Source organism: Nannospalax galili, unplaced genomic scaffold, assembly GCF_000622305.1.
Source record: "Nannospalax galili isolate Female #2095 unplaced genomic scaffold, S.galili_v1.0 scaffold388, whole genome shotgun sequence".
Classification (NCBI taxonomy): Eukaryota; Metazoa; Chordata; class Mammalia; order Rodentia; family Spalacidae; genus Nannospalax; species Nannospalax galili.
In genome coordinates, this window is record NW_008360304.1 from 1,345,224 (window position 1) to 1,358,824 (window position 13,601).

At 44.5% G+C, this 13,601-nt stretch overlaps 1 protein-coding gene across 3 annotated transcripts in view; it reads right to left on the reverse strand.

The window, feature by feature from the left end:
• Zmym2 (zinc finger MYM-type containing 2) overlaps positions 1-13,448 on the reverse strand; it is a 117,306-nt gene extending 103,858 nt beyond the window's left edge. Inside the window, exons 1-2 of one of the 3 annotated variants that reach the window (XM_029559273.1) lie at positions 13,224-13,448; positions 12,207-12,275 (exon numbers count right to left, since the gene is read on the reverse strand). The gene's annotated coding sequence lies outside the window, so the exon portion shown is untranslated. The remainder of the gene's footprint in view (positions 1-12,206; positions 12,276-13,223) is intronic. The other 2 variants (XM_029559272.1, XM_029559274.1) reach the window with 2 other exon arrangements.
• Positions 13,449-13,601: the final 153 nt, after the last annotated feature.

The window sequence follows — 13,601 nt, forward strand, 5'->3', positions numbered from 1 at the left end:
TATTTATTTAGTCTTTTTGAGCCAAGATCTCCTTCTAGCCCCAGCAGTCCTGGAACTCGCTATGGATACCAGGCTGGCCTCGAACTCAAGAGAGCACATGCCTCTGCCTCCCCAGTGCTGGGATTAAAGGCATGAGCCACCATGTCTGGCTAAAACTGTACAAATCTTAAAAAGAATAAAGATTTCATTTAATCTGAAATTTCACTTCCATTCAAACCTTTACTCATTTCATAGAAATGTAAACATCACTAATCTGACCATCCTTAGTCCTAACAAACTCCAAATTAGTGTCCTAGTGTACAGCATTAGGAGTCTAAATGAGGACTGGGTAAATGGCTCAGTGGGTAAGAGCACTTACTGAACAAGCCTGACAAGCAGAGTGCAAAACTCTAGCATGGTCATATAAAGTGGGACATAGTTGCCAGGAGGATCACTGGGGTTCACTGGTAGCCACCATCCTACTACCTGTCCTAGTTTGTCCTCCATTGCTGTGACAAAACACTCTGACCGATACCAACTTGGGGAGGAAAGGGTTTATTCAGCTTACATCTCCCAGGTCACAGTTCATCAGGGAGCCCAAGGTAGGAACTCAGGGCAGGAACCTGGAGGCAGGAGCTGAAGCACAGGCCATGGAGGAACGCTGCTTACTGGCTTGCTCCCCTGGCCCCTCCCTGCTCAGCCTGCTTTCTTATGCAACACAGGCCCACCTGCCCGGGGTGGCACCACCCACAATGGGCTAGGCCCTCCCACATCACTCATCAAGAAGATGCCCCTCAGACATGGCCACAGGCCAGTCCAATAGAGGCGATTCCCCAACAGAGGCTCCCTCAACCCAGGTGTGTCAAGGTGACACTAAAGCTATCCAGCACACTACCCAAACAACGAGACCCTGTCTCAAAAACAATGGTGGAAAGCAATTGAGGAAGACACTCAACATCAACCTCTTCCACATGCACAAACACATGTGCAAACACGCATATATGTATGTATGTACACATTCCCAAATGTATGTGTGTGCGTGTGTTGTGTGTGTGTGTATATATATATATGCCACATACACATATACAAAGCAATGAAAAAAGGCTTATCCTGGGACAAAGAAGTTATTACTTCTAATTTTAAATGGACTGTTAGGAAGTTAAAACAGTAGAACAAATCCTAGCCAAACTGGTAACAAACATCTGCAATTCCAGTACTTGGGAGGAAGGCTGAGGCCAGTTTGGACATAATAATACCCAGTGTCCTAGTTACCTTCAGCTGCCAACTGAATACAGCCTAGAGTCATCTGAGAGTCTCAACTGAGGAGCTTCCTAGACCCAAACTGCCCTGTGCCATGTTTGTGAGGGACTGTCTTGATTGATGACTGATGTGTGAAGGCCCAGCCTACTGTGGGCAATATCATCCCTGGGCAAGTGGGTCTGGGCTATAGAAGAGGCTGAGCATGAGCCTGTAAGTTAGCCAGACAGCAAACCAGCAAGCAGCATTCCTCTATGGTTCCTGCCCTGACTTCCCTCAATGATGGATTATGACCTAGAACTCTAAGTCAAACAAGGTGTTTTTGTCAATAAGGTGCCTTTAGTCACAGCATTTTATCACAGAAACAGAGATGCAAACTAGACTGGTACCAGGAACAGGGTTGTTACTGTGATGAATATGACTATTTTGTGGGAAGACTGAGGATGATTTTAGAACTCTGAGTTAGAAAAAAGCCATTGAGTGCTCAGAGTTCAATGGGCTGTTCAAGTGGGAATTTGGAAAGAATCCTGGAGAAATACAGACAATGAAGGCGCAGCTTATGAAGTTTCAGAGGGAAGCAAAGACTATATCCTGGTTGTGTGATATTTTGGATTACAAAGCTCTGGTTGATGGTCAGCTGGGGCTCAAGAATCAGCTGTGAGTAATAAGATATCAGCACCAGGGAAGTGAAACTTTCTGTGCTTCACTGAGATAATGGATGCTGGTCAGCTGGGGAACTGAGCTGGGGGGAGGGATTGTACACCTTTAATCCCAGCACTCAGGAGGCAGAGGCAAGCAGATCTCTGTGAGTTCGAAGCCGGCCTGGTCTACATACAGAGTTCCAGGCCAGCTGGGGCTACAGGGAGACCCTGTCTCAAAAAGACACACACACACAAAAAAAAGTCGCCAACCTGATACTGGGTTTGAAGGCATGAAAGATACAAGACTGGGGGGTCATGGAGCTGTTGAGGCCTGGCACCATGGGGTAGAGTCAGATTCTCTGATGAGAGGCCAGGGAGGCTACTGGTGAAGGCGCAGCCTCAGCTGCAGTGGAGACTCAGGATATTGGACATGCCAGGACCATGGACATCTACCAAGACCATGGGCATCTACCAAGGACAGTGGTAGCGATAAAGTGCAGCCAACCTGAGCTTACAATACAAATTGTATGTACTGTGGATGGCAGAGCTGGATATATAGGCTGGCCAAGCCCTTTGGAGCCCAGAAGATTATGAGTGAGTCCCAGATACCAGGCACTAAGCTACAGAATTTGGATTTTCAGTGTTGGATTTGGGCTATGCTTCTGATTGTAACTATGCCATGGTTCTTCCCTCTTGGAATAAGAAAGTATATAACTTGTTTTTTATCTTACAGGAGCCCACAGACATTGAACTTAGAGAGATGGCTTGGTAGTTATTATATACTGCTCTTCCAGAGGATCTGAGTTCAATTACCAGAAACTACATCAGGAAGCTCAGAGCTGCCTGCAACCTCACCTAATAGAGGATCCAATGCTTCTGGCCTCTGCAGGTACCTGCACTTACATGTATATACCACACAGAGCACACACACATATGCATATAATTAAAAATAACAATAAAATCTTTTTCTTAAAAAAAGAGACTGATGCCGGGCGCACGCCTTTAATCCCAGCACTCAGGAGGCAGAGGCAGGTGGATCTTTTGTGAATTTGAGGCCAGTCTGGTCTACAGAGTGATTTCTAGGCAGCTGGAGCTACAGGGAGACCGTCTCAAAAAGACCCAAAAAAAAAAAAAAAAGAGAGAGAGACTGCATTTTTAAAGTGTTGGAATTTTTTTAAAGACTGTGGAACTTTTAAAATTGGACTGTGTTTTGTTTTATTTTAAGACAGAGTCTCACTATATAGTTCTGGCTGGCCTGCAACTCATATTACTACTTAGACCAGGCTGGCCTTAAGTCATAGCAAACTTCCTGCCTTTGCCTTCCCAGTTCTAGGATTAAAGGCATGCACCATCACACCCAGCCAAGTTGAACTATGTTTTAAATTATGATATTAACATGAGATCTTGGAAACATGGAAGAAATTGAAAGATTATGGCTTAGAGTGATATGTTTGTATGTCAACTGAGGGAGTCTCAATTGAGGGATTGTCCAGATCAGACTGGCCTGTGTCAATCTTGATTTATGTGGGAGGGTCATCAGGGAAATACAAATTAAGTCTACTTTGAGATTTCATATTACACCAGTTAGAATGACTAAGATCCAACAAAACAAACTTTGACAAATGCTGGTGAGGATATGGGGAAAGAGAACAATTATTCACTGCTAGTGGGAGTGCTGAACTGGGGCAGTCATTATAGAAATCAATGTGGAGGTTCCTCAAAAACTAAAACCTGATCTCTCACATGATCCACCCATACCACTCTTGGGCAATACCCAAAAGACTGAATTCTACTACAGAGATACCTATTCATCCATGTTCATTGCTACCCTATTCACGATAGCTAAGAAATGGAAACAACTTAGATGTTTATCAACTGATGACTGGATAATGAAAGCATGGTATATTCACATAATAAAATATTATTCAGCTTTTAAGAAAAAAACTGAACACTGTGTGTGATGGCGCATGCCTGTAGTCCCAGCTCTTGGGAGGCAGAGGCAGAGAGATCTCTGTGGGTTCAAGGCCAGCCTGGTCTATACAGTGAGTTCAGGTAAGCTGGGACTACAGAGAGACCGTGTCTCTCAAAAAGACGAAAAAAAGAAAAAAGAAAAATGAAATGGGTGCTGAAGAGATGGCTCAACAGTTAGGAGCACTGCAGAGGACCGTTTTCAATTCCTAGCACCCATATGACAGCTAACAACTGTCTATAACTTCAGTTCCAGGGGAATCAGATGTTTCCTTCTGACCTCCATGGGCACTGCACAACACAGGTGCACTTACATACACGCAGGCAATATACTTACACATAAAATAAAAATATTTAAAAAAGAAAAAATTATGAAATTCACTGGTAAATAGATGGATCTGGAAACAATCATCCTAAGCGAGGTAACCAAGAGTCAGAAAAACAAATGGCACATGTTCTTTCTCAAAAGTGGATGCTAGCTCTGAATCTTTAGATGGGTATGTTTCAATTGGAAAATCCTTAGAGATCAAGAAACATAAGAGACCATGGGAGATAGTTATGAGGGGAGACAGAATGTAGTGATATAAATGGGAAAGGGGAATAACGGATAGGATGGATTTAATGGGGTTGGGAATGGGAGGATAGGGCAGAAGTGGTAGTAAAAGGAGGGATAACTAACACTAAAGATCTTTTGAAAGAATCATATGAAAACCTACTATAGAAGCTTTTTTCACCATAAACTTATACAATATTGCTTAATTGTAGTTACCCTATAACAGATTCAGTAGCCCTAATACACAACACAGGCTGGTAAATGAAAAGCCTGTGCCAGGAATGAACTCCCTCTTTTGGAGTTGTTGACCAGGGATCCCAGAAATCCTAAAACAATGTTAATTGCCATTGCACCTGGCCACCAATCAGAACTTGATGGTAAGACCCTATTGCTGATGTTATCTTCCTGAGTTGCAGTTGCAGTCACAAGCCAGGTGAAATCTAACTGGTACTGTCCTTGAAGCTACATCTCTGCTGGCTAGCTTTCATAGCACTAGAAAGTGCTGTGCATGTTACTGGCACAGAAAGGTAATCATCAACCTTACCCAGCTGTGAACCCTGAGAGCTACAGTAGCAACTGACTTAGCAAAATATGCCCACTGGTTCGATAGTGGCACAAATATGGGAATAATCAACAACCTTCTAACTGAATTTAAGGCCCACTTTACTGTTAACAGGCCTAAGAACCTGGAGCTAGACAGGTCACAGACCATAGGAGAAAATTTACTAATATTCTGCTAAACAGACATAATATTAAACTGACTCATAATGACTTACTGTGATACCCATATTAGGGCATCTCTCAACTCTTACCAGAAAAAGTTCTTCTTACAACAGATGACAATTCACATAGAAATCCACAAACGCAGAGAATAAGAGACTGCAGAGTACTCAGCCCTAAATGGGATACCTATATTGTACCCTCTCCTCCCACGGCTCAAGGATCATTAAAAAAGAGAGGCACGGAAAGACTGTAGGAGTCAGAGGTGGTAGATAAATACAAGGAAATTGTATCCTCTAGACACCACAAAGTAACTGCACATATGAACCCACAGTACTCATTATGACAGCATGCATAAGACCTCTGAAAACCCAAGCCAGACACAGCCCCAACATGGAAGACCTAAGCCCTACTGAGGCTCTATTGACATTTGATAGATGTTGAGAAAGGGAGAGTCAGTTTTTCTTATTAGTATGATGCCTAGTCGGTTGGCCACACTCCAAGGGACAGACCTACATCTAAAAGCACTTGGAAAACAAAGATTAGACTCAATGGGCCTTTAAAAAAAAAAAGACAAATAATAACAGAGGACATAAAGTCAGGAGAGGGAGTAAGATGGGGGGTAGTGAGGAGTCTGAATATGATCAAACTACAGTGTATGAAATTCTTTAAGCAATAAAAAAAAATATATTTTTTTTAATGTGAGAGGGCCCAACCTACTGTGGGCAACATCATCCCCACAAAGGTGGACCTGGGTTATATAGAAGGGCAAGCAAAAGGAAGTAGAGACAAGAGGATTTCTGTGAGTTCAAGGCCAGCCTGGTCTACATAGGAAGTTCCAGGCCAGCTGGAGCTATAAAAGATCCTATCTCAAAAAGACCCCCCAAAAAGGGGGGGGCTAGCTAGCAGAGGGCTGGAGAGCTGGCACAGCTGTTAAAAGACTCAGGCTCACAACCAAAAAGACAAAAAGGCTAACAGAATGCCAGGCGTGGTGGCCCAGGCCTTTAATCCCAGCACTCAGGAAGCAGAGGCAGATGGAGCCCTGTGAAATCAAGGCCAGCTTGGTCTCCATAGTGAGTTCCAGGCCATCTGGGTCTACAGAGAGACCCTGTCTCAAAAAGGCAGGCAGGCAGGCAGACAGACAGACACACACGCACACACACACACACACACACTACCAGGACATGAGCCAGACAAGCCAGCAAGAAGCATTCCTGTATGGTTCTTGCCTCCAGGTTCCTGCCTCAAGTTCCTGCCCTGACTTCCCTAAATGATAGATTGTGACCTGGAAGGGTACACTGAATAAACTATTTCCTCTTCTAAGTTGTTTTTGGTCACAGTGTTTTCTCACAAGAGAGAAGCAAACTTGAATACTCTTGTCTGAAAAAAACAAGAACCATAAATCATGTCATGTGATCAAGTGATTGTGCTACCTTATCTAGCTCTAAAATAGATTTTCATGGGGTAGAGAGGTGGCTCAGAGGTTAAGAGCACTGGCTGCTCTTCCAGAGGACCCACAATCAGTTCCTAGCACCAACAAGACAGTTAACAACTATCTGTAACTCCAGCCCAGCTCCAAGGGATCCAATGCCTTCTTCTGGTCTCCATGGGCACTGCACAACACAGATGCATTTACATACATGTAGGCAAAACATTCACATACATAAAATAAACTAAATTGGATGGTTAATGGTTAACAAAAATTTTGTACTGCAGTTCAACAGAAGTGATTCAAGTACTAAAACTTTATTTTTAAACTAATATGCTTTAAAATAATATAAAAGGTATGTTTCAAGTATGTTATAATCTACCCTTTAAGATGATCAACTACCTTTTTAATGAGAATTTAGCACTGGCATCACTAATGATGCTCTTGCTATTTCTATGTTAATGTAAAAAAAAAAAACAAAAACTCTCTATAATTAGAGTTGTGTAAAAACCAAGTTACAAGGGCTAAGACTGTAGCTCAGTTGTAGAGTGCTTGCCTTGCACGTGAGGCCCTAGATTCTCTCTACCACTAACCAAAAAAAGGGGGAGGGCTACCTGCAAATATAAATCTTCAATTCCCACCATGTGAAACTGAATTTTCTAGGGCTGGAGAGATGGCTCAGCGGTTAAGAACACTGGTTGTTCTGCAGGCACTGTGCCACACAGGTGCGCTTACCTACATGCATGCAATACATGCATACACATAAAATAAAAATAATAAATAAAATACTAAAAAATATATTTAAAAAAATAAAATATTTTTGGGGGGGCATCTTTTTTGAGACAGGGTCTCTGTGTAGCCCCAGCTGTCCTGGAACTCACTATGTAGACCAGGCTGGCCTTGAACTCAGAGATCTGCTGGGCGTGGTGATGCACGCCTTTAATCCCAGCATTCGGGAAGCAGAGGCAGGTGGATCTCTGTGAGTTCAAGGCCAGCCTGGTCTACATAGTGAGTTCCAGGACAGCTGGGGCTACACAGAGACCCTGTCTCAAAAAAGATGCCCCCCCAAAAAATGGAATTTTCTAGATGGTCTACAAAAATAAATAATCATAGTAATAAACTGCAATTATTACTCTAAGCCCCGTACTTCAAATTTATGCATTTATCTAACAGCAATTTTTCTCACTGGCAAGCCACTTCATTAGTTTTATGGACCGGAGTCAGCACAGCTTTTAGATTTGAGAATCTGAAAAGTCCTGTTCAATTTCTAAGACCCTGATTCTATGTCCTGGCAGTAACAGAAGAAAATTAATCAACTATAATTAAATTTTAAAAAGAATAGGTCCAGGCAATCTGTTGGCTAATTTGAGATATTACACACACACACACACACACACACACACACAGACTGATTCAGTTACCAGTATAGCGGCTCACATCTGTAATCCTAGCACTCAGGAGACTGAGGAAGGAGGAGATTTGAGTTTAGGTTTTCCTTGCATTCCCTTAAGATGCATGGAAGTCACTCGGGGGGGCAGAGACAGATCTCTGTGAGTTCACAGCCAGCCTGGTCTACATAGTGAGTTCCAGGACAGCTGGGGCTAGAGAGAGACCCTGTCTCAAAAAGACCAAAAACAAGGTGCATGGAAGTGAATATGCAGAAGACTTTTTATAACAAGTGCCATTTAACATGCCAAAGACTTCCTATAATAAATACCATCTGACATAAGTCATGTGTTAATTATCATCAATGAAATGGAAACAAGTATCAATATGTGGAGAGACAGAAAATATAAACTTCAAATTATACTACATCTTTTAACAACGAAGAGTAACAGCATTTCATACAAATTCTATCCATCACAGAACATCTGATTAAAGGCAAAGATTCTTAATAGCATTGCTTGTACACTTCTGTACCTCAGATAAAACACCTTTAATCACTCCAGAGACAAAAGGAGGATCTCTGAGAATTCCATACCTTACACATAAGAATCCTATTATACAAATCTGTGGTCTGACAAGCTCCTATCCATGCAAGTTTAAAATGTTCTTATATCACCTTCTGCAAAATACCTAAGTGATTGACACAGAACTATCACACCAAATGAGGTACACAAAGTCCAGCCCAAGAAGTGACATAAGTAGAAAATGGAGCCAGATGTGATGGCAAATGCCTTTAATCCCAGCATTCCAGAGGCAAAGGCAGGCGGATCTCTGTGAAACTGAGGTCAGCCTGGTCTATACAGGCCAGCTTGGGCTACAGGGACCACTTTATTTCTCCCAACAATTTCAAGTCATAGAGGAAGAGGAGTACATACTATCAAGGATGCAAAGAATTTTTTTGGGGGGGGGGTCTTTTTGATACAGGCTTTTTCAGCTGGACTGGAACTCACTATGTAGACCAGGCTGGTATTCAACTCACAAAGATCTGTCTGCCTCTGCCTCCCAAGTGCTGGGATTAAAGATGTACACTACCATACCCGGCCAACATTTGCAAAGAACTTTAACTGTTAAAAATTCTATAAATATGGAGCTAGAGAGATGGCTCAGCAGTTAAGAGCAGTGTGGCTGCTCTTGGAGAAGACCCACATTTGAATCATAGCACCCACGTGACAGCTAACAACTGTCTACAACTCCAGTTCCAGGGATATGACACCCTCTTCTGTGCTCCTCAGCACGGGTGTACTTACATGCAAGCAATACACTCATACACATGAAATAAAAATAAATTTAAAAAATATTTGGGGGCTGGAGAGATGGCTCAGTGGCTAAGAGGACTGGCTGTTCTGGCAGAAGACCTGGGTTCGAATCCCAGCACCCACATGGCAGCTAACCATCCCTAACTCCAGTTCCAGGGGATCCAATGCCCTCTTCTGATCTCTGTGGCACTGCACAACACAGGTGCCCTTACACACATGCAGGTATATCACTCACACACATAAAATAAAAATACATAATGAATTCTGTAAATACATCTAAAAGCAGCTAATTCATATTAAGTGCTCAATAAATGTTAAAACATAAGAATTTACTTAACTAATATTAACTGAGTCTTACTGTTCAGATTATTATTATTAATAGAGTATCATTAGTTGGTATTTTTGAGTAAATACTATATTCTAGTAATATTTAAAGAATCACTAGGTTCCCTCAGGAGGCAGAGGTAGGCAGATCTTTGTGAGTTCCAGGTCTATACAGTGAGTGAGTTCCAGGCCAGCTGGGGCTACAAGGAGACCTTGTCTCAAATAGACCAAAAAATTTAAAAAAAAAACCCACTGTATTCCAATAACATGTATTTACATCAAAAAAGTCCTCATTTTTACAATTTCTATTTTCTATCTCTAAATGTTAACTCAGAAGTTAGATACTTACCATAACCAATTATCAAACTTCTACCAACATCACAACTAAGCCAGACCTGATGGCAAACACCTATAATCCTAGCACTGACAAGACTGAGGCAAGAGGATTGCTGGAAATTCTAGGCTAGTCTGACCTACAAAGTATGAGGCCAGTCAAAACTACACTGCAAGAACCTATCTCAAAAAAAAAAAAAAAACACAACAGCTAAGAAAAAGGAAAAATAAATTGTAGAAAGGTCATGCTATTATAATGACAAGTAATAAACATCATCCATCCATTTGAAATATCTGATCCATGATACATCATTTTTATGACTTAATGCCTGAAAAGAGCTTCACAATCATTTTCTAATACAAGCTGGTATGATGGCCCACACCAAAAAGACCAGAGAGAAAGAGAGAGAGAGAGAGAGAGAGAGAAAACTATTATGTACACTACCAGGCTCTCATGAGGATTAAATTACTTAATATATGTCAAAAATGTTAAACATTGTTGATGATGTTAGAATGAAAATGAGACCGTCTCAAAAGACCAAAATAATAATAAATATATCCTTTACAATGATATTCAGTAAATTCTTCAAACTTTTTTGATCCTTTTGGATTTAATTAAGTCTACAACATTTGTGTACTGTGGTACACAAATGTTAAATCTCAGCACTTGGAGGTTGGAGGAAGAGATTCACTATTTGAGGACAGCCTGGGCTAAATAGCAAGTTGGAGGCTAGCCTAAGATACATATCAAGTCTCAAAAAAAAAAAACCAAAAAACAAGGAAAAAATAAGAACCTATACTTATGACCCACCTTTAACAGTCTACAAGTTACAGTATCAGCTGTCCTGGACTCAGAAACTCAATGTGTCCACCCTCCTGTCATCAGTGCTATTTTTAACTAATTTCAATTTGAATGAAGAAAAAATTTGGTTATGTTTCTCTCACTAGCCATTACAAGAATGCTTTAAAAATCACAAAATTACAAGCATTGAATGGTAATTTAATTTCACACTCAAGAATGACTTTTGGGAGCTGAAGAGATGGCTCAGCGGTTAAGAACACTGGCTGTTCTTACAGAAGACCTGGGTTCAAATCCCAGCACCCACATGGCAATTAACAACTGTCCTTAACTCCAGTTCCAGGGGATCGGACAGCCTCTTCTGTCCTCCAGGGTCAATGCACAACATGGGTCACTTACCTACATGCGGGCAATACACGCATACACATAAAATAAAAATAAATATAAAAAAAAAAAAGAATGACTTTTGGGACTGGTAGAGTGCTTGCCTTACATGAATGAAACCTTGGGTTTGATCCCCAGCACCCACGTAAGCCTTGCATGGGGGAGCATGCCTGTAATTCTAACACTTGGGAGGTAGAGACAGAAGAATCAGCAGTTCAAGGTCATCCTGGGCAAAGAGTTCAAGGCCAGCCTTGGACACACGTGACCTTATCTCAAAATAAGAGAGTAAATGGAGAGATGATGGTTCAGTAGGTAAAGGTGCTTGCTGCACAAGCCCAGCAATCTGAGTTGGCTCCTCAGGACCCAGTAAATGTGGAAGGAGAGAACGGATTCCACCACCAGGTCATCCTCTGACCTCCACATTCATATGCATTGGCAAGTACACCCATGAAACACATCATCCACAGACACAATAATAAAATCTTAGAAGACTGATCAACCTTGGGGATGGAAGACTAAGAGTAAGTAGAGGACTACAGAGTTCTGATCTCCATGTACTTGGTGAGACACAGATACTCAAGGAGCAGACACCATGCCCTTACTTAAGCAGAAACGAAAATTTCTAGAAGCTATCAACCATATTGAGTCAATATGTCTTTCATATTAGACATTTAAAGAAAAGTTAAATGGTTCTCTTTAGTTTTCCAATCAGTGAACCACTATGACAAGAAAAAAGATGTTAAAAATGGTTGCGTGCATTTCAAACGAAAGAACATTAATTTCCACTTTTGAACTCTAGAGGGCACCAGAAATATGCCCTCCTTCGCACCACCCCTCCTCTTGGGTAACGTGAGCAGCTGCAGAAGCCCGTCGTCTGGTTGCTGAGGTTGGTATTGCAGCAAAAGCGATGTCTGCAGCGGTGGAAACAGCAGCGCCCACTCCCAGCTGCCTCGCTGACCAGCCATTACTAGGGCTTCGCCCCGGGGGCAGCTACCACCCAAGGGGAGGCTCCTCCCCCTCAAAACAACGCGGAGGGCCAAGTCCCATGGCTGAACCCCTACCTACAACTTGACAACGTCCTCTATAGAAAGCAACAAATTAGGAGCAAAGGACTCACAATGGGGGTGTTTTCCTCCTCACTTTCTGCCAAAGATGCACCAGATAGGGTAGAACGTGATTCCTGGTCCTGGGATAAGGGGGGGGGGGGGGAGAAAAAAGAAAAATGGATGAATATCCAATCTGGTAGAAGCACCAAGCCTATTCCACCAGAAGGAGGCAGAGAAGCGACTAAGAGGTCAAGGAGGTTCGGCCCTTTTTATTACCCCACATCCACGCACAACAGCACCTTTCTAGGCAAGTGGAGGGAAATAGTTATTTGGGACTAAAACCCATGTGAAAGGCAAAATCTGCATGGGGGGGGGGTCTGAGGGCATCCAGCCTGCTCCTGGAAAGGGAGGGGGGAAGGGCAAACGTTGCCCCGACGCCAGCAAGGGATTTGCATTCCCTCCTAAATTTGCCCACCGAGCGTCATCACGGGCACTCTCTGCACCAATTTACAGGTAAGGGACGACTCCCGTCGCCGCTGGGCCGATACTGCCTGTATTTGCCCCAAGCAGCTGCCCTGGGCCCGCGGTTTGCCCCCCCTGCAGTCCGCGACCGGCAGCGCTGCCTCCCCGTCCGCCATTAGAGACCCAGCCAAACAATACGTGAGGAGCGAGAGCCGCGCAGCGCAGCGCCAGGGAGACCAGCGACGAAGGGGACCCGGCGGGGCTCAGGCGTCCACCCTCGCCACCGAAAACTTGGGGTCCGGGCCAGGCCCACAGATAGGAGATAGGCCCCGAGCCGGAGCGCCAACGGGCCCCTCCCCGGCCCCCGCGCAACACCAAGTGGAAAACCCCCCGCGACCTCCGGCCGCCGCCACCCACGGGCCCCGCGACCCCCGCCCCGGCGTCAGCCTCAGCCAGCCCTCCCGGCCGCACCCGCGGTCTCACAGCCCTCGGGCCGCACGCCAAGCCGCCCCTGACAGGAGCGCGGCCCCTAGAGCACCCCGAGGCCCCGACGCGGCAGCGGGGGGCGCCGGCCGCCGCGGGGTGTTAAGCCGGGGTCGGTGGGAGGCTCCCGGGGCTGCTCTCACCCATCTCCGCCTCCCCAGTCGCCTCCGCCTCCGCCTCCTCCCGACGCCGCGCTTCTCCCAGCCACCCCCACTCTCCGCGGCCCTCGACTGGAGAGACAGCGGGGATAAGCCTCACCCGGTTCTGGCTGCAGCTCCGCGGAACGAACCTCCCCTCCCCCGGCCCACCCCCCTTCGGCGACACGCACAACTCCACTCGGTCCAGTCCCGGCTTTAGCGCTGGTGAGGAGGAGGTGGAGGAGGCGCCCGCGCGGCCGAGCCCGGGAAGGCTCCGCCCTCCGCGCGCTCATTGGCTGCCGGCGGAGGCGGGCCGGAACGCCTCGGGCATGTCCATTGGCTCGGCTAGCCTTCTTTCAGGACCCGCCTCTCGGGGCTATCCGA